The sequence below is a fragment of the Gorilla gorilla genome, chromosome 2, assembly GCF_029281585.2.
Source record: "Gorilla gorilla gorilla isolate KB3781 chromosome 2, NHGRI_mGorGor1-v2.1_pri, whole genome shotgun sequence".
Classification (NCBI taxonomy): Eukaryota; Metazoa; Chordata; class Mammalia; order Primates; family Hominidae; genus Gorilla; species Gorilla gorilla.
Window position 1 is genome coordinate 35,616,387 of NC_086017.1, and position 18,175 is coordinate 35,634,561.

The 18,175-nt window shown below is 40.3% G+C and overlaps 1 long non-coding RNA gene across 3 annotated transcripts in view; it reads left to right on the forward strand.

Annotated features, from left to right (window-relative positions):
* Positions 1–3,626: 3,626 nt before the first annotated feature.
* The window catches only part of LOC129532654 (uncharacterized), a 51,186-nt gene continuing 36,637 nt past the window's right edge, over positions 3,627–18,175 (forward strand). The window contains exon 1 of one of the 3 annotated variants that reach the window (XR_010132778.1): positions 3,627–4,587. This is a non-coding gene — a long non-coding RNA (uncharacterized lncRNA). The remainder of the gene's footprint in view (positions 4,588–18,175) is intronic. The other 2 variants (XR_008678484.2, XR_010132779.1) reach the window with 2 other exon arrangements.

Here is an 18,175-nt window from a genome sequence, read left to right on the forward strand (position 1 = left end):
TTGGCACCTAGTGATTAATGGAGATAAAAATCTTTGGGACGTGGAGCAGAAATTGTTCATGACTCAGGCCACGTCCCCTTGGCTTTCCTCTAACTTTTTTTAAGCTTTGCTAGTTTCCTGTGTTTTCCCAACATCCTACTATAAGTGTTGGTGGTTCCTCTACTTCTCTGCCTTGTTTTCTCTAACACCAGCGGATCTTGTTCATCCCCCGCAGCCTGGAAGTGTTGGTAGGGGGAAGGGAACACATTCCCCAGAGGCAATACTCGACCAATGAGGGGTGACGGTGGCTAAGTGCCTCAGCCTCCTTTCAGAAGGGTATCTATGGTTCTCCACAGTTTTTCAGAGGGTCCCCAGTGAATTGGAAGTTTAGTTACCCACAGCATTAGCTAGCTCTAACACTCCCTTCACTGGCTTTTATTTTCCCTTTCCCGTGCTCCCTGATTGTTAATCTCGTTCCCAGGAATCACCTCCCAAACAAACTGCTTGTTCTGAGGTTCTGCTTTCTGGGCAACTCAAACTAAGGACGTTTATGTTGTAGTGGGGGTTTATATATCAACGGGATAGAGTGAATAGGGGATAAACAGGGTGTGTGTATTTCTGCTGAAATGAATAGAGTTTCCCACATTGCAATAGACTGGACACATTGCCTACCCACTGACTTTGACTATAGTACTTTATGCCCTTTATGCCAAAGACTCCAGCTGTGTGTTCACATAACTATAATCAGTTTTAATTTTCATGAGCACACATTCATTCATTCAACTGAAGTCTGTTGGGTGCTAACATAGACCTGGCTTTGTACTGGTCACCAGTGATGAAGAGAGTATGTCAGAGAAAGTTTCCTAAAGGAAGCTGAAGCTGTAAGGGTGAATACGTCTTAGCCAGGTTGAGGGAGAAGATAAAGAAGGAAGGGTGTTGCAGTCAGGGAATTCAATGCGGGAAGGTTTAGAAGTCAGAACATTTGTACTAAACATAGGTGCATATACCCTGAGATGGATTAGGAAATAATGGCAAAAAATCTGGAAAGGTAGGTCACAAATAACTACAAGTTTTGTTCAAGGCAGTAAGGGTAATAGGAAGCCATTTAAGGTTTGGGATGGTGTGATGGCTTTGTAATGTGTCAGTTTGGCGAGGCTGAACTACATTTCACAGCATTCCCTTTATTGTATGTTCTTGGTTAGGGTGGGCCATAAGAAATTCTTGCTGGAGATTTGGAGGATGGAAGTGAAGCAGCAGCTGTTTTGTAGCTCATGCATGTTGCTTAATCTGCTAGCTCATCTTGGTGTGAGACTGGCTGAGTCTTCAACTGCTTCACCTTTCCCTGGATCCTCTGTCAGTTTCCCTGACTCCTGGACCAGGTGTGTGTTTAGTTCCATGATAATGAAGGACCTGACCTTCTGCCCCATACCACCAAAGTCAGAGGCCATAAGAACTGACAGATTCCTTTCTGTCACTTTGTTTGTGGATTCCATCTTGTTACTGGAATTTACATCCATCTTCCCTTCCCAACTGCCTGCCCTGTGGACTTCAAACTCCATCATCAGAAGATGACAGGCGAACATAGCTGCATTACAGAAACTTTAACCAGTTCTCACAATTGTGTAACTGGTTACACAAACTGTCAAATCCCTATAGCAGATATCTATATCTGTCTTAGTGGTTCTATTTCTCTGAGTCAACACTGACTGATACATGTGAAGAAGAAGGGTTTATTGGGGATGACATAATCATATTTTCTTTTGGAAACATCACCCTGGCTGCAGAGTGAAGAACAGCTTGGAGGGAAGCTTGATTCCCATAAGGGAATACAATCAGATGGTATTGCAAAATGTAGGTAAGAAAAGATGGCGGCCTGGATGAAGAAGAATATTTTGGCCCAAGTTTCTTCCAAAATTGAAAATCATGTGTTTTTAAAAAACTTTACCAGGGCATAATTTATATATCAAATACATTTATATGCCATTTTAAGTGTACAGGTCAATTAATTTTGATATAAGTATGCATACACATGGAACCACCACCTCAATCAAAGAACATTTCTGATACCCCAAAATTCCTTTTGCCCTTTTGCAGTCAGTGCCCCCAGCTCCAGAAAATCACTGAAGAGCTTTCTGTTACTATAGGTAAGATGTACTTTTCTAGAATTTTAAATAAGTGGAGTCATGCAGAATATAACCTTTCATGCCTGCCTTCTTATAATGTTTTTGAGGTTTATCCATGTTATTGATTGTGTCAGTAATTCATTTCTCTTTTATGGCTGAATTTTAAAAATTATCTTTTTTTTTTTTTTGAGATGACGTTTCGCTCTGCTGCCCAGGCTGGAGCGCAATGACGCGATCTCAGCTCACTGCAACCTCTGTCTCCCAGGTTCAAGCAATTCTCCTGCCTTAGCCTCCCGAGTAGCTAGGATTACAGGCACCTGCCAGCACACCCGGCTCATTTTTGTATATTTAGTAGAGATGGGTTTTCACCATGTTGACCAGGCTAGTCGCAAACTCCTGACTTCAGGTGATCCACCCGCCTCAGCCTCCCAAAGTGCTGGGATTACAGATGTGAGCCACCACGCCTGGCCCTAAAAATTCTTTAATCAGTATAGATACCCTTGACTTTTACTCTTTCCTTAGTCCCTACTTAGCTTATTTTTTAACTTTTTACCGTCACTGTTTTTAAAAAAAATGAATATGTATTGCCTTTTAAACAGAAAAAATGATTTTTTAAAAATTATAGAACCAAGATAGTTTCTAAAGCAAAGAATTCTTCCGCCCCGAATCACAAATGTACAAGGGTTTAACAAAGGACCTACACACACGCGCACACACACTTTTATATATATTATTTAGATTACCAGAAATACTGCTAGAAATTTTAGAATTTCCTGTGGTTTAGTGCCATGAGTATATGATGAGTTTTGGATCCAAATATCCTAGCCTTATCCCCAGGGTCTTTATATTTAAGGAAGAAATAAAACTTAAGATAAAATTAATAATAGTTGATTCATATGTTTGTTCAGGTCTTCAGAAGCAGACATCAAAACAGAAATTTCTATGCAAGAAATTTGTTGTGAAGGATAGAGGGTGAGAGCAGGAGAATGCAGAGAGAGCCTTCCTTCCCACAACTAGGAAGGAGAGGGGCACAGGAATGAAAGAGGATTGGGTAGGAAGGGTGTCAATCTGAAGTACCATTCTAATAAAGTTTTGGCCAGGCCGATGGGCAGTTTGCAATCAAAATCTCTTGTTAAAGGAGTTCCACATCTCTCCAGAATGGGCCTGCGTTAGGACCCATACCGCGCGTGGTCATTGGCTGTGAGCTGTCCAGGCACAGCAGGAGATCTGAACTGTCCATTTTTCATGGCCATTGTAATCTACCCCTTGCACCACAGACATCTGTTTCTCCAAGCAGGTTCATGGGACAGCTCCTTCATGGTTCCTGTGGGCCTCTCTTTCTGAGGAAAAATTTAGATGAGGGTAGTTAGTAGGATAAATAATAGCCTCTGAGGCTGCAGTTGGTCTCAGGTCCACAAATGCTATTCCTCCTCTCTCTAATCCACTATTCATTCTAAATTCCCCTTGTCCTCAGCTATCATCTCGTCAGACCTTGGTGGCTGGGTGGTATAACCCAAACCTTCAATCCTCAGGAATGTAAGCCCTTGGCAATCATACCATTCCCTTTTCATACAGTGGCTGCTGCCTGTATCATAGAGCACTGGGATCAGGAGGCAAGGAAATGCCAGGAGATACCCATGTAGATCACCCAGATTCCACATATATTCTGCCTGTCCTAATTGTGTGAACACAACACTACCTTCTCCAGCGGATTAGGGTCAACTCTCACTGTTAGTATGTTGACTTTATGGTTCCTGGGCACAAGAACTCCAAAGTGTCCTAGTGGCATCTACATCTTGTTGTTCAATGTAATACTTGTGTCTCCTGGCAAGAGTGCGTATCCTTTGGAGATCAGGACTTCCAACTTAAATAATTTGTTTACTTAGCTTAAATAAAATCTTATTTAGTTGCAGTAATACATCTCTGCAATGCCTAGAATTGCAAAATAGAAAGTATGAAATTCCTCATTGTGACTGAATCACTGGAAATAACAGTAAGTGGGGCCATTCATGTTTTCCAACTCCCTTTGTTTCTGAACCTACATGTTCTTCTTATTGCAGACTTAGCCCCATATAAAAGTTTTTGATGTAAGCATGTGCTGCATCTTGAGGATGGCACCACATCCAGTCAGAATTGTCACTGAGCTGTTGATTTGGGTGTGCCTTTAGAAGGCAGTTCCAACTTCTTTGAGGCTGGCTGCTTTTGGATGACATGATATGTGATACAAACTATGGAACCGTGGTCATAGGGCCATCTTATTTGCTGTACAATAGGTCCCCCTGCTCAGATGCTATGTCATAAGGGATTCCATGCCGGTGGATTATTTATTCCATAAGCTTGCAGATAGTGGTGCTGGCTGAGGCTCTGTGGGTAGGAAAGGCAAACCCACATCTGAAATAGGTATCTATCTATACCTATGAAGATGAACCACAGGTACTTTTGAGGCAGGTTGGACACTCAGAGGCAACAGTAGCAAGATATCTTGGTAAGTGGAAGTCCATATTGTTGAGCCCACAGGTAGCCTTCGTTTCTGCCACTGTAGCCTCTTAATTCACAGGCCTTTCATGTAAGTTACATGGCAGCCAATGACAAAGGCTGGCTACTGTCAATTGGCAAATTCATTTTGTCTACTTGGCTATTTAGTCCCTCTACTGTGATGGATACTTTCTGGTAGGTATAATTGTGTGATGCAGGAATCTTTATCCTTCATCGTCTGTATGTCCATCCACATGCCTCTACTAAAGATACTGTTCTGCTCTTTCAGACCTTTTCCTTCTAGACCCCTGACTAAAGGCCAGGCCTTTGGACACTACCCAGGAAATTTTATATATTCTTACTTCTTGGGCCACTTCTACTGTATGAAGTGAGTGACCAGATGAAGCTCTGCCTATTGAGAAGATTTTTCCTTCCCAACATCTTTCAAGGCTACCCCTGAATGTGGCTGTGATGCAGCTGCCATTCATTTTTTACTTGAACTACTGCAAGACATCTTTAGGAGGTAGAATCAACAGGATTTGGTAATTGATACCTTCACCTTCCCCACCTAATTCCTTGCTTCTTAATCTTCCCTATTCTCCATCCCCACCTAGACAAATTCCACCAGAGAAGGGATTTTTGCTATTTCTTTCACTGCCATAGTTCCTGTGTCTAGAACAGTACCTGGCACGAACTTGGTCTCAACAAACATTTGATGAGTGAACAATGAATGAATCTCAGTAAACTGCTCCACCAACCATGTAGAGCTCAGATCACAAGATTAGTAAGAATCATCCTTGATTTCTCCCTTTTCCTCATTCCCTTTCCTAATCCTTCAACAAATCTAGCCAATTATATTTTCAAAATATGCCCTGAGTAGTCACTGTTCTCCATTTCTACCACTGTTATCCTTTCTTCCCTGAACTGCAAGCGCTGACTTCTTGGTCTTCCTGCTTCCACTCTCCATTGCTTTCTAAGTATTATTCATTCTTGTAATAGCTGACAAATTGATCTTTTTACAATATAAATCAGATCATGTTATTTCCCTGCTGAAAATCTTCTGATGGCTTCCCATTTGACTTAGGTTGAATTCAAACACCTTACCAAGGTCTATGAGACCTCACAGGACCTCCCTCTCTAATCTCACCTCATACTGCTTGTGTTCAAACTGTGCTGGTATATCAGCATGTGTATCCTTAAAAAATACCAAGCTTATTTCTGCTCTTGTATGGAACACATTTTTATTTATGTGAAAATTATCTTCCTCTTTCTATTTGAGTTTCAGTACAAATATCTCTTCTTGAGAGAGACCTTCTCTAGCCACCCATTCTAAAGTAACCCCTTTTCTTCCTTCCCAATCCTTCTCCATCCACATCCCAGTGGTGTTATTGAACACCTCTTTGCTTTTCCAGAGTAGTGCAATGGGAGAAATGGGAGATTGGGCTTGATAAGCCTGGATCTAAATCACTGTCACTGAGCCTAATTTTTCTCATGAAAATAGATTCAATCTGTAAAATGGAGTCAAACCTGTTTAACAATGGTTTTGAGACTCAAATCCAGTTGCTCAATATACTAAATATAATCTTCACATCTCTTTCACTATTAGAAATTATCTTTTGTAAGGAAAAAATATACATCTTTAGGGCTTTTTTCTTTTCTCTGGTAGTATATAAGCTTCATGGCAGAGAGATTTTGTCAACCTTGTGAACAAGAATGGTATTCCCAGAACTCAGCAAAGTATGTGGCACACACATGTGTACACATATATACGTACACACACAAACACATATACCAACAAAAACAAAAATTTTTGTTCCAACAGTAACTGAAAATATCTATGTTATAGGAAGGACAACAAAGAGGAGAATTTCATCCATGGTTTTAGAAAAGTAAGAGAGCTATCGTTACTGTCAAGAGTGAGTGCAAGGAATGGACCTTTAGAGCCATAATTAGTGGAGGCACTAATGATCATTCTCTGTCTAGTTACTTGAGACTCATGTTTGATCTTTGGTACCAAAGAAGAAAGGATGATGGTTATGTTGGTAATTTCTTTAGAATTGCTTAGCACGAGCAACATATCTTGAATTCTAAGAGACTAAATACGTTATCTTGAACAAAACTGCCTCTAGCTTAGGAATCAGCTAATTTATTTTTTTTTTTCTGTAAAGGGCCAGATGGTAAATATTTTTGGCTATGTGAGCCATATGGTCTCATTTGCAACTTCTCAACTCTGCCCTTATAGTGCAAAAGCAGCCATAGGAAAAAAATACAAAAACGAATGGGTATGGCAGGTTTTGGCTTTCAAGAAGCCAGATTTGCCCAATGGGCTGTGGTTTTTGACTCTTGCTCTAACTCTGCAAGGAAGTACATTCTCTGAAATGTTTAGCCGGCTGATTTTTCTGTGTCAGTGGAATACCCCAAAATTTTTCGGTATAAGATTAGACAGCTGAATTTTGGTACTGTAATAATAACAACTATAACAACACCACCACCACCATAAATAGCTAGTGTTTATGTGCCAGGCATTGTTTCGAGTGCCTCTCTTAATATCAGCCCATTTAATTATCACAAGAGCTATGTCATTTAAGTAATATTGTTGTCCTCATTTTATGGATAAGAAATCTGAAGTGTAGTGAGATTAAAAAGCTGGTCCCGTCACACAGCCAAAGACTGGCAAAGCAGAGACTGAAAACTATCTTCTGACTCCAAAGAGCAGGTTTTTAACCTCATGAATATACCACCTTCCCACAGAGCAAGCACTGAAATCTTATAGCGAGGGGCAGAGCTAACTCTTTGGGACCCTGTTCTGAGTTGGGAGAAGGAATGATTCAAATTTGATTGACCATCTCATTTTATTTCTTTGGAAAAGAAGAAAGATGTGATCTGTTTTGTTATTGCAGTTACTGACAAATAATTTAAGTGGATAAAGTCTGATAACCAAATCCCAACCTAAAAATTAAAATGATTCCTCTCTAGGTATAAATATTCTACTCTTTTCAGGTTTATGGTTTGTCAATCTTTATTTATAATTTTTTAAATATTTTATCACAATACTTTAAGGGAAGGACTCTTTAATTTACAGGTAAAAACACCAGTGGTATATTTTTACGCATATAAAAATATCATAGGTATTTTATATATATAGTATTTATACCATAGGTAAAAGCACAGATAGTATATAATATGTGCTCCTATATGCTCATTTTAAAAATGTAAAATAGTGCAGAAGCTATGTCAGTCCTTTCTCCACATCCCTGACCGCTTGTTAGTAACACTGTGCAACCTCACAGTGAACTAAAATATGTGTTGCCATTTTGATCTAGTCTAACATCAGCAAACAGCATGTAAGAACTTTCTTTATCCTTTCATTGCTTAATTCTACCATGGCCAACCTCTGTTACAGGTAGTCTGGTAGTGAATAACCTACCAGAAGATCTGTTTGCTTTTCCAGAGTGGTGCGATGGGAGAAATGGGAGAGTTGGGCTTGATAAGCCTGGATCTAAATCACTAGCACTGGGCCTAATTTTTCTCACGAAGATAGACTCAATCTGTAAAATGGAGTCAATATATTACCTGTTTAACAATGGTCTTGAGACTCAAATCCAGTTGTTCGATATACTAAATATAATCCTCTGTACAAAGAGTGGATATTATATTTAAAGAGTAGTGTGTTGTTTTTCATATTAATGAATTATCCAGGAGCTTGATTGCTAAGTACAGAAAAATGTATTGGTTTTTTATTTTATCATTTGTATATATTTATATCAATTTATTATTATTACTACTACTATTATTATTATTGTGTTATCCTTGTGACCTATTTTTTTCTTTTTTTGAGATGGAGTCTTGCTTTGTCACCCAGGCTGGAGTGCAACGGCTCAATCTAGGCTCACTGCAGCCTCTACCTCCCGGGTTCAAGCGATTCTCCTGCCTCAGCCTCCCAAGTAACTGGGACTACAGGTGCATGCCACCATACTCGGCTAATTTTTGTATTTTTAGTAGAGATGGGGTTTCACCATATTGGCCAGGCTGGTCTTAAACCCCTGACCTTGTGATCCACCCACCTCGGCCTCCTAAAGTGCTAGGATTGTAGAAGTGAGCCACCGTGTGTGGTGTGACCTATTATTAAATGGAGAAAAGCTTTGTCCAGGCAAAAAGAACCATATCCAGACTTTAGGAATTTCCCCTAAAGTAAGCAGTCTAAGGCATTGAAATATTAACAAAGAAGCTTGTGAAATTCCTTCTGTAGAGATGAAAGGTTAGAAAGCTGCCTTTCCTGGCTAGCTTATGCCCACCCCTTTTTAGCAGTAGGGGTGGATTAGATGACCTCTCAAGGTTCTTTCTAGCTATGGTTTTGTTTTTTGATGTCTACTTAAAGATTATGCTAATATTGCTGATGTGAAATCCTTTGTACACAAGGATGGTTGAAGACACTGGCTCATGATCTGAATCTATGCCTGCCTGGTTAAAACTGTATACTTGAAATTAACAGGGCTCAAATGCTCATGTTTTATACAAACCATTGGGTCTTTTTTTTCTTCTCAAGAAGATTTTTTTCTTAGTTGTCTTCTGTTCTAAAGCAAGAGGGAGAAGGTTGATAAAAATGCATTCAGTTATAGAAGGAATTAGATTATTTTAATAACTAAGCTCAGTTATATTGTGGTTCACAAAAATGAATGAATAATAATGTAGAGTGCAAAGATCCAGGAGGTAATCCCCCAGACGAGACATTGCTGGAGCAGCATATTAACTAGAAAAGAGCCATTGTTAGAGGAGAGCAGAGAGAGAATTCTCCAAATCCATAAACGTCTTGTATTTAATAAGTAACTTGTATAATACTTAAAGAAAATAGGCTCTGGAGCTAGCCTGCCTGGGTTCAGATACTGGCTCTGCCCCTTGTGTATTCTGTGACCTTGGGAATTTATTTAACCTCTCTGTACCTTGTGTTTCTCATCTGTAAGTGGGGATGATAATAGTACCATATTAGTCAGGGTTCTCTAGAGGGACAGACTAATAAAATATATATATATACACACACACATATATATGTAGTATTAAGAGGAGTTTATTAAGTATTTATTAAGTTTATTAAGTATTATTAAGTATTAACTCAATAATCACGAAGTCCCACAATAGGCTGTCTGCAGGCTGAGGAGCAAGGAGAGCCAGTCTGAGTTCCAAAACTGAAGAACTTGGAGTCCAATGTTTGAGAGCAGGAAGCATCCAGGATGGGAGAAAGATGAAGGCTGGGAGGCTAGGCCAGTTTCTCTTTTCACGTTTTTCTTCCTGCTTATATTCTACCTGTGCTGGCAGCTGATTAGATTGTGCCCACCCAGATTAAGGGTGGGTCTGCCTTTCCCAGCCCACTGACTCAAATGTTGATCTCTTTTGGCAGCACCCTCACAGACACACCCAGGATCAATACTTTATATCCTTCAATCCAATCAAGTTGACATTCAGTTACACAAGAACCTATTTCTTAGGGCTGTGGTGAAGATTGAATGAGTGAATACATGTAAAGCGATTAGCACAGTGCCTTGAATATAGTGTGCTTGATAATAGTGATTAATTCAAGATGTTAAGTATTATCGTGTTTTATTGTTTTTGCCTTTTGTTTTTGTTTCTTCACTTTTTATTATGGAAAGTTGCCAACACATCCAAAAACAGAGAAGTGCTGTATAATAACCCCGCCTGTACTCATCAGCAGTTATCTATCTATTCACGGGCAATCATGTTTTACCTAAATGCCTACTCCTATGTGATTATTTTGAAACAGATCTCATACATCATATTGTTTCATTTTCAGATATTTCAATGTGTATCTCTAAAACAGAGGTAGCAAACTGTAGCCCAATGTCTGTTTTATAAGTAAAGTTTTCTTATAATTTAGTGAAGGGTTACAGAATAAGTCACTATGGCATAAACATTATTTTGAGCTGAAAGCATTTGAGAATAAGCTTTTTTTTTTTTTTCCCTGAACTCCCTTGCCTGCCTAAAAAGCCTCTCGAAAGAGCTCAATGTTCATAAATTCCTTTTCCAGGAGTTCTGCAACCAGGGAATATTGACTCTTAATACTAGGGAGAAGCTGGCACCACACCTAACAAACTATCATAAAACTATCCTGTCTTCCATATAAAAGCCCATTTATCTTTCCTAAAAGTAATTTATTTTTCCATGAATACCTCACTCCACTTTTCCCCATTAAGATACTATATAAGCCACAAATTCTAATGGCCACCTCAAGTCACATTTTCCTGTGAACTCCCATTTACATATGTGAGTAAAAGTCTATCTTCTCTCTTGTGAATCTGTCATTTGTCAATTTATTAATAATTCACAGGCCTCCAATCACTAAAACTAAGAGGAAGATTTTCCTCCCTGTCAACAGCTATCCTCATTCATTTACTTACTGTGTATAGCTGTTTCTGTACCATAATGGTGGAGCTGAGTAGTTGCAACAGATACTGTGTGGTCACCAAGCCTAAAATATTTACCATCTGGCCCTTTATAGAAAATGTGTGACAATTTTTACCTAAAAGACAAACAGACTCTCTTTCTCCTTTAAAAACATAACCATAGTCACTTTTACACCTAAAAACATTAATAATAATGCATTGATATAATCAAATACCCATAGTCACTTTTACACCTAAAAACATTAATAACAATGCACTGATATAATCAAATACCCAACTGGTGTTCAAATTTTCTCAAATGCCTTATACATTAAAAAAAAGATTTGTTAAAAATTGGAATCCAGGCTGGAAGCCGTGGCTCATGCCTATAATTCCAACACTTTAGAACACCAAGGTGGAATGATTGCTTGAGGACAGGAGTTCAAGACCAGCCTGGGCAACATAGCACTCTGTCTCTACAAAAACTTAAAAAAAAAAAAAAAAAAAAAAAAGCCAGGTGTGGTGGTGCATGCCTGTAGTCCTAACTACTTGGGAAACTGAGGTGGGAGGATCACTTGATTGCAGGAGTAGGCTGCACTGAGCTATGATCATGCCACTGCCCTCCAGATAGTGACAGAGCAAGACTCTGTCTCTAAAACAACAACACAAACAAACAAACAAACAAAAAACAAAAAATCAAGATCCAAAAGAGGTCAATACATTTGGAAGATGTAGCTCTGAAGTCATTTGAAATAGAAGAGAATCAGTCCTCTCCCCTTGCAATTAAACTGTTAAAGAAACAGGTCATGGCTGGGTGTGGTGGCTCACGCCTGTAATCCCAGCACTTTGGGAGGCCGAGGTGGGCGGATCATGAGGTCAGGAGATCGAGAACATCCTGGCTAACACCGTGAAACCCGGTCTCCACTAAAAAAATACAAAAATTAGCCGGGCGTGGTGGTGGGTGCCTGTAGTCCCAGCTACTCGGGAGGCTGAGGCAGGAAAATGGTGTGAACCCAGGTGGCGGAGATTGCAGTGAGCAGAGATTGCGCCACTGCACTCCAGCCTGGGCAACAGGGTGAGACTCCGTTTCAAAAACAAAAACAAAAACAAAAACAAAAACAGGTCATTTGTCCTCTAGAGTTTTCCATGCTTATATTTTACTAGTTATAAATCAGTGGTGTCCTCCATCCCTTGTATTTCCTATAAATTTGTGGTTAGAATTGGAGACTTTACTTGCTTGAAGTTTACAGGAACACATACCATTCAAGGGTAATGTGTACTTCCATCAGGCAGCACATAATGTCTATCTCTGATGTTAGCAGACAGGCAGAGTTTTGACAAGTTCTGAATAAAAATCAGCAATGGAGGTGGTGCCCCTTTGAACAAGAGAACGATCTGCCTACTAAAATATTGTAGAATTTTTCAAATGTACCTTTATTTATCCTGGCAGCTGTAAATAGGTGGAGATTAGCAGTCCTTCACAGGGCACAAGCCTCTGAATTGTGCCCATTCTAATGACCTTTAAAATACATCTGGAGCCAGGCACGGTGGCTCACGCCTGTAATCCCAGCACTTCGGGAGGCCAAGGTGGGTGGATCACAAGGTCAGGAGTTCGAGAGCAGTCTGGCCAATATGGTGAAACCCTGTCTCTACTAAAAATACAAAAGTTAGCTGGGCATGGTGGCGGGCACCTGTAGTCCCAGCTACTCAGGAGGCTGAGGCATGAGAATTGCTTAAACCGGGAGGCAGACGTTTCAGTGAGCCTAGACTGTGCCACTGCACTCCAGCCTGGGCAACAGGGCGAGACTCCATCTTAAAAAATAAAATAAAATAAAATAAAATTGAATAAAATAAAATATATCCGGAATCCATCCACTTCTTTTACTTCCCATGCTCCTGCTACCCTGGTCTATACCACTGTCATCTCCTGTCTGCATCACTGCTGTTGTCTCTTAACAGGTCTCCATGCTTCTGTACTGGCTTGCCTACAACCTATTCTCAACCCAGCAACCAGAATAACTCTTTTAAAATCCAAGTCATGGATGGGCGCGGTGGCTCATGCCTGTAATCCCAGCACTTTGGGAGGCTGAGGTGGGTGGATCACAAGGTCAGGAGTTCAATCAAGACTAGCCTGGCCAAGATGATGAAACCCCGTCTCTACTAAAAATACAAAAAATTAGCTGGGCATGGTGGCGGGCTCTGTAATCTCAGCTACTCGGGAGGCTGAGGGAGAGAACTGCTTAAACCCGGGAGGCGGAGGTTGCAGTAAGCAGAGATTGCACCACTGCACTACAGCCTGGGCGGCAGAGCAAGACTCCATCTCAATAAATAAATAAATACATAAATAAATCCGTGTCATGTCACATGACTACTCTGCTTAAAACATTCCTATTTTCCCCATATCATTAGAGTAAGTACAAAAGTCCATACCATAGCTCACAAGCCCTAAATAATTTGTGCTCACTCCTGCTCCAGCCTTGTTCATTTCTTTGTAGACCCTTAGATGCACCCATCATAAAGACCCCATTAGGGCCTTTGCACCTGCTATTCCCTTTGCCTTCTGTGGTCTTCCCCCAGACACCCACATGACTTATTCCCTTACCTCCTTCAGGTCTTTGCTCAAATGTCTCCTAAAAAATTCCTAGTCTGGGAGCCAGGCATGGTGGCTCATGCCGGTAATTCCAGCACTTTGGGAGGCTGAGGCAGGCGGATTGCCTGAGCTAAGGAGTTTGCGACCAGCCTGGGCAACACGGTGAAACCCTGTTTCTACTAAAATAGAAAAAATTAGCTGGGTGTGGCGGCATGCGCCTGTAGTCCCAGCTACTTGGGAGGCTGAGACAGGAGGATTGCTTGAACCCAGGAGGCGGAGGTTGCAGTGAGCCGAGATCGCACCATTGCACTCCAGCCTGGGCGACAGAGCGAGACTCTGTCTCAAAACAAAAACAAAAACAATAACAAAATTCCTAGTCTGATCCCTCTAGTAAATATTGCATTTGGCCCCCTGCCTCCACACTACTGATTACTCTTAACCCACTCACTTTTTAACTTTCTAAGGCATTAGTCATCTTCTACCACCATACCTTTTAATTTACTTATTACGTCTATTGTTTATTTTCTGTTTGTTTCTGCCTGAAGGTCAGTTTCCTAATGGCAGGATTCTTTGTTTTGTTCACTAAATTATCCCATGTGCCTAAAACAATGTTTGGCACACAGGAGGTGCCTAAGACATAGTTGTTGAATGAGTGATTGAATTGCTATCACTTATACCTACAAAGAGAAAACAAATGTATTTTATGAGCCAAAGGACCTCTGATCATCCCCTCCCAAATACTGTGTGTCTTTCTTCCTCCTAGGCAATCAGTCTGTGCCAGGTGCTATGTGAAATAGTTTCCAAGTATTATCTCATTTAGTCCTTCAAAGAACCCTAAGAAAATAGGAAATTATTACTCCCATTTCCAGATGATGTAACTCAGGTTTAGGAAAGTTTAGCTTCTGCCCAAGCTCACATAGATGGAAAAATGCAGAGACAGGACTGGAACTCAAATATATCTGACCCCTAAATCCCTGCCTTAAACCACAAATATAATACTTCCCCAGTGGATGGCATTGCTCTAAGCTTCATTACTTATGGCAATTTCTGTATTCACTTATTTGACAAATATTGGTTGAGTGTTGACTACATGCCAGGTCCTTAGGATATATCAGTGAATGAAACAAAGATTTTTGCCCTCACTGAGTTTTTATTACTTCTAACTCCTTTAAGAGATATGATTCAGGGCTAATATAGAAGGGGGCCGGTCAGTCTCCCAGAGTGAATGATTTTAGGGTCATAGGAAGAGCTCACGCTGTAAAAAATTGCTCCCCTTCACCACAACTTGTCGTAGTCTTCTATCCGAAGTACCTGAATTAATAATACCTTTGGTGAGACTTCAAAGTTGCATTAAAGTGCATTTTTTTTCTGTTTAGGTTCATCCCTACCTTAAAGATGAGAAAACCATCTGTAATCACCCAGGATGATTTTGAGACATTCTCAAAGTCAGTTAGTAAATGGCAGAGCTAGGATTTCTGGCTCCAAATTTTGTGTTCATTATACTAGAGCAAACATCAGAAAATAACACGATGAACTAAGTGGGATGGGGGAGTATTCCAGGCAGCCATATCTATAAGAGGAAAATTAGGAAGATAAAGGGAGCCTGGAAACCCCAATTTACCCATTGATTTTCCCAGAGCTGGGTAACAGGAACCTCTTGGTAGGACAAGAGGAACAAGGGAAGGTCAGTACTTTTGCAGGCCAGTAGAACAATTAGAAGAAATAGGAAAGGGGTGAAGTTGATAGACCAGCTGGGTGGACTCTGCTTGGAAGCACCAGGATACTTTACTTCAAACTGATTTTCAGAGGGCACAGCCTCAAAGGGATCAGAGAAGGGTATAGAGAAAGTCACCTTGATCTGGTCCATGTCCCTCTACCTTTCCTTGCATGGGACAGCTGGACCCAGCAGAACTCAAGTTATCATAGGTAACTTTACTGTGATTTAAACCAGAAATGTCTAATGCATGAGGACTCCATTAGTTTACATTCTAGTTTTTGGGGGTGTACGGGAGAAAGTGAGACAGAAAGAGATGAGGCTTTGGGTTAAAAAAGTTTCTTTAATTTCTGACTCTGTCATTTACTACCCAAATTATTTAAGTTCTCTTAATACCATTTTTCTTATCTGTAAGAAAGAGTTAACAATTCTTACCTTGTAAGTATTTATTCATTAATTCATTAAGCATTTATTGGCATCTATTATATACAAAGAACTGTACATAATAGGTATTGTAATAAGAATATATATACATATGAATGTATATATGGCCTGACAATAGTTGTTCAATAAGTAGCAACTATTATTATTATTACCAGTGTGCATAAGTAATCAATAATAAGTATGTTGGAATGGTAGTAGTACAAATATCACATCAGTTAGCCTTCCAGCCATGATTCAAGAGTATTCCTGTGGAACTTTATCTGCCAGGGGGAAAGATTATTTTCCTCTCTAACTGAAAGCACTATGTCTTTCTGCAATGCTTATGTGACTTCAAACAACCTTGGTCAGCTGTATCCCAGAAGAAAATTAAGCTGGTCGCCCTGAATATCATTCCATTTCATGACGGTTGATATGGATTTGCTAATAATTTTCACCTGATAAGGAGGCAGTCAGTAGAAAATTAGAAATTTTAATGAAGATTCTTATTAGCTGTTCCTCACAAATATTGGGACTATAATCAACCCAAGATTCTTGGCAAAGCAATTCTCATTTCAATTCTCACAAGTAATTATTATTTAGTGTTTATATCGTTTTGTATTTTTTAAAATGTTTTCAATTACTTTTTTCATTACTCTTTGGGGAAAAAAAACCCAAACCATAAAACAAAACCCTTTGGGGTGTCTTAGCATGTTAATCTCCATTTCACAGATGGGGGAATATGGGACAGTTCCTAAGCAAATGCCAATATATCCTGTTATGCTAACAAAAATAGTGCAAAGTTCTCTCCTAATGGGTGGCTACAACCAGCACCTACTATTAAACAAGAAACATATACAAGAAACATAAACACACACACACACACACACACAAAGATACCCTTGGATCAATGCTTGTAATGCTCAGTGAGGAGAAAAGGCTCGCTGCATGATTTCTCTCCAGAAGATTTGTATATTCAATGAACTCGTAATGAAGATGGTGATTTCATCCCCTCTCTACTAGATTTCTGCCTTTAGAATCCCCATTTTCCTCCTTGCCTTCTTCTACTCTTCTAATTCAGTTTATCCATCAACTTTTGCTGTCTAACAACCACACAATTTCAGTTGCATGCAACCATAAGTATTTGTTTCTGGCTCATGTACCTGTAGGTTGGCAGGGCTGATTCTGCTCCATGCTGAAAAGATAGTATCTACATGGGGTCTGTTTTTCTATTAAGTGCAGTAGTATAAGCTTTATGCATAAGCACATTTTAAGCCATTTTTGATTGCACATCCCATTGGCCAAAGCAAGGCACATGGCCCCTCTCAAAGTTGAGGGGCAGGCAAGCTTATTCCACCCACCATAAGGCCATAGAAAAGGTTTTGGATGTATTTTTGGTGGCTGCTGAAGGACAATAAAATTCCACAGACACAGGCAACATCTTCCTCTTTTCCTCTTGCCTCATCCTTTCTCTGACTTTCCCTTTAGAGTGTAACAGCATGTGCAAAACAGAGTCACAGTAAGATACAGTCCCAGCAAGACCATGATCCCCAATGTCGAAATGTGCTACCCAGAGAAGCGACCCAGAAATTTCTCATGGGTAGTAGATTTGTAACCGAAATACTTTAATTTTTTTACCTCTGTATTTAAACACTGCAATGTGACTTTAAAGATCTCCTTGTCAAGAGGTAGAGTACATTTCCCTACCTCTTGAGTCTGCACTGACTGGTGATTGACTTGCTTTGGCTAATAGTATGCAGTGGATGTGATGGTATGTCAATTCCGTGCCTAGTCATCAAGGGCTCTTGTGTGCTTTTGTTCTCTCTTTGCTACTACGAGGCGAATAAGCCTGATCTAGTTGGCTGAAAGGTGAGAAGACCATATGCAGCAGAGCTGAGACCTCCTAGCTGTCCTTGCTGGAGCCGTTACTGATCACCCAGTCCATAGCCAACCTACCAGCTAACTGCTTACAGGAGTGTGCTCAGATCAACAACCTGCCTGACTGACCTACAGATATATGAGACATAATACATGTGGGTTTTTTGTTTTCATTTTTTGTCACTTGAACCGCAGGAATTTTTTTTCTTTTTAAATTTCAACTTTTGTTTTAGATACAGGGTTACATGTGCAGGTTTGTTACATGGGCATTTTTTTTTTTTTTTTTTTTTTGAGACAGAGTCTCGCTCTGTCACCCAGGCTAGAGTGCAGTGGCCCGATCTTGGCTCACTGCAAGCTCCGCCTCCCGGGTACAGGCCATTCTCCTGCCTCAGCCTCCCGAGTAGCTGGGACTACAAGCGCCTGCAACCACGCCCGGCCAATTTTTTGTATTTTTAGTAGAGACGGGGTTTCACTGTTAGCCAGGACGGTCTCGATCTCATGACCTCGTGATCTGCCCGCCTCGGCCTCCCAAAGTGCTGGGATTACAGGCGTGAGCCACCGCGCCCAGCCTACATGGGCATATTGTGTGATGCTGAAGTGT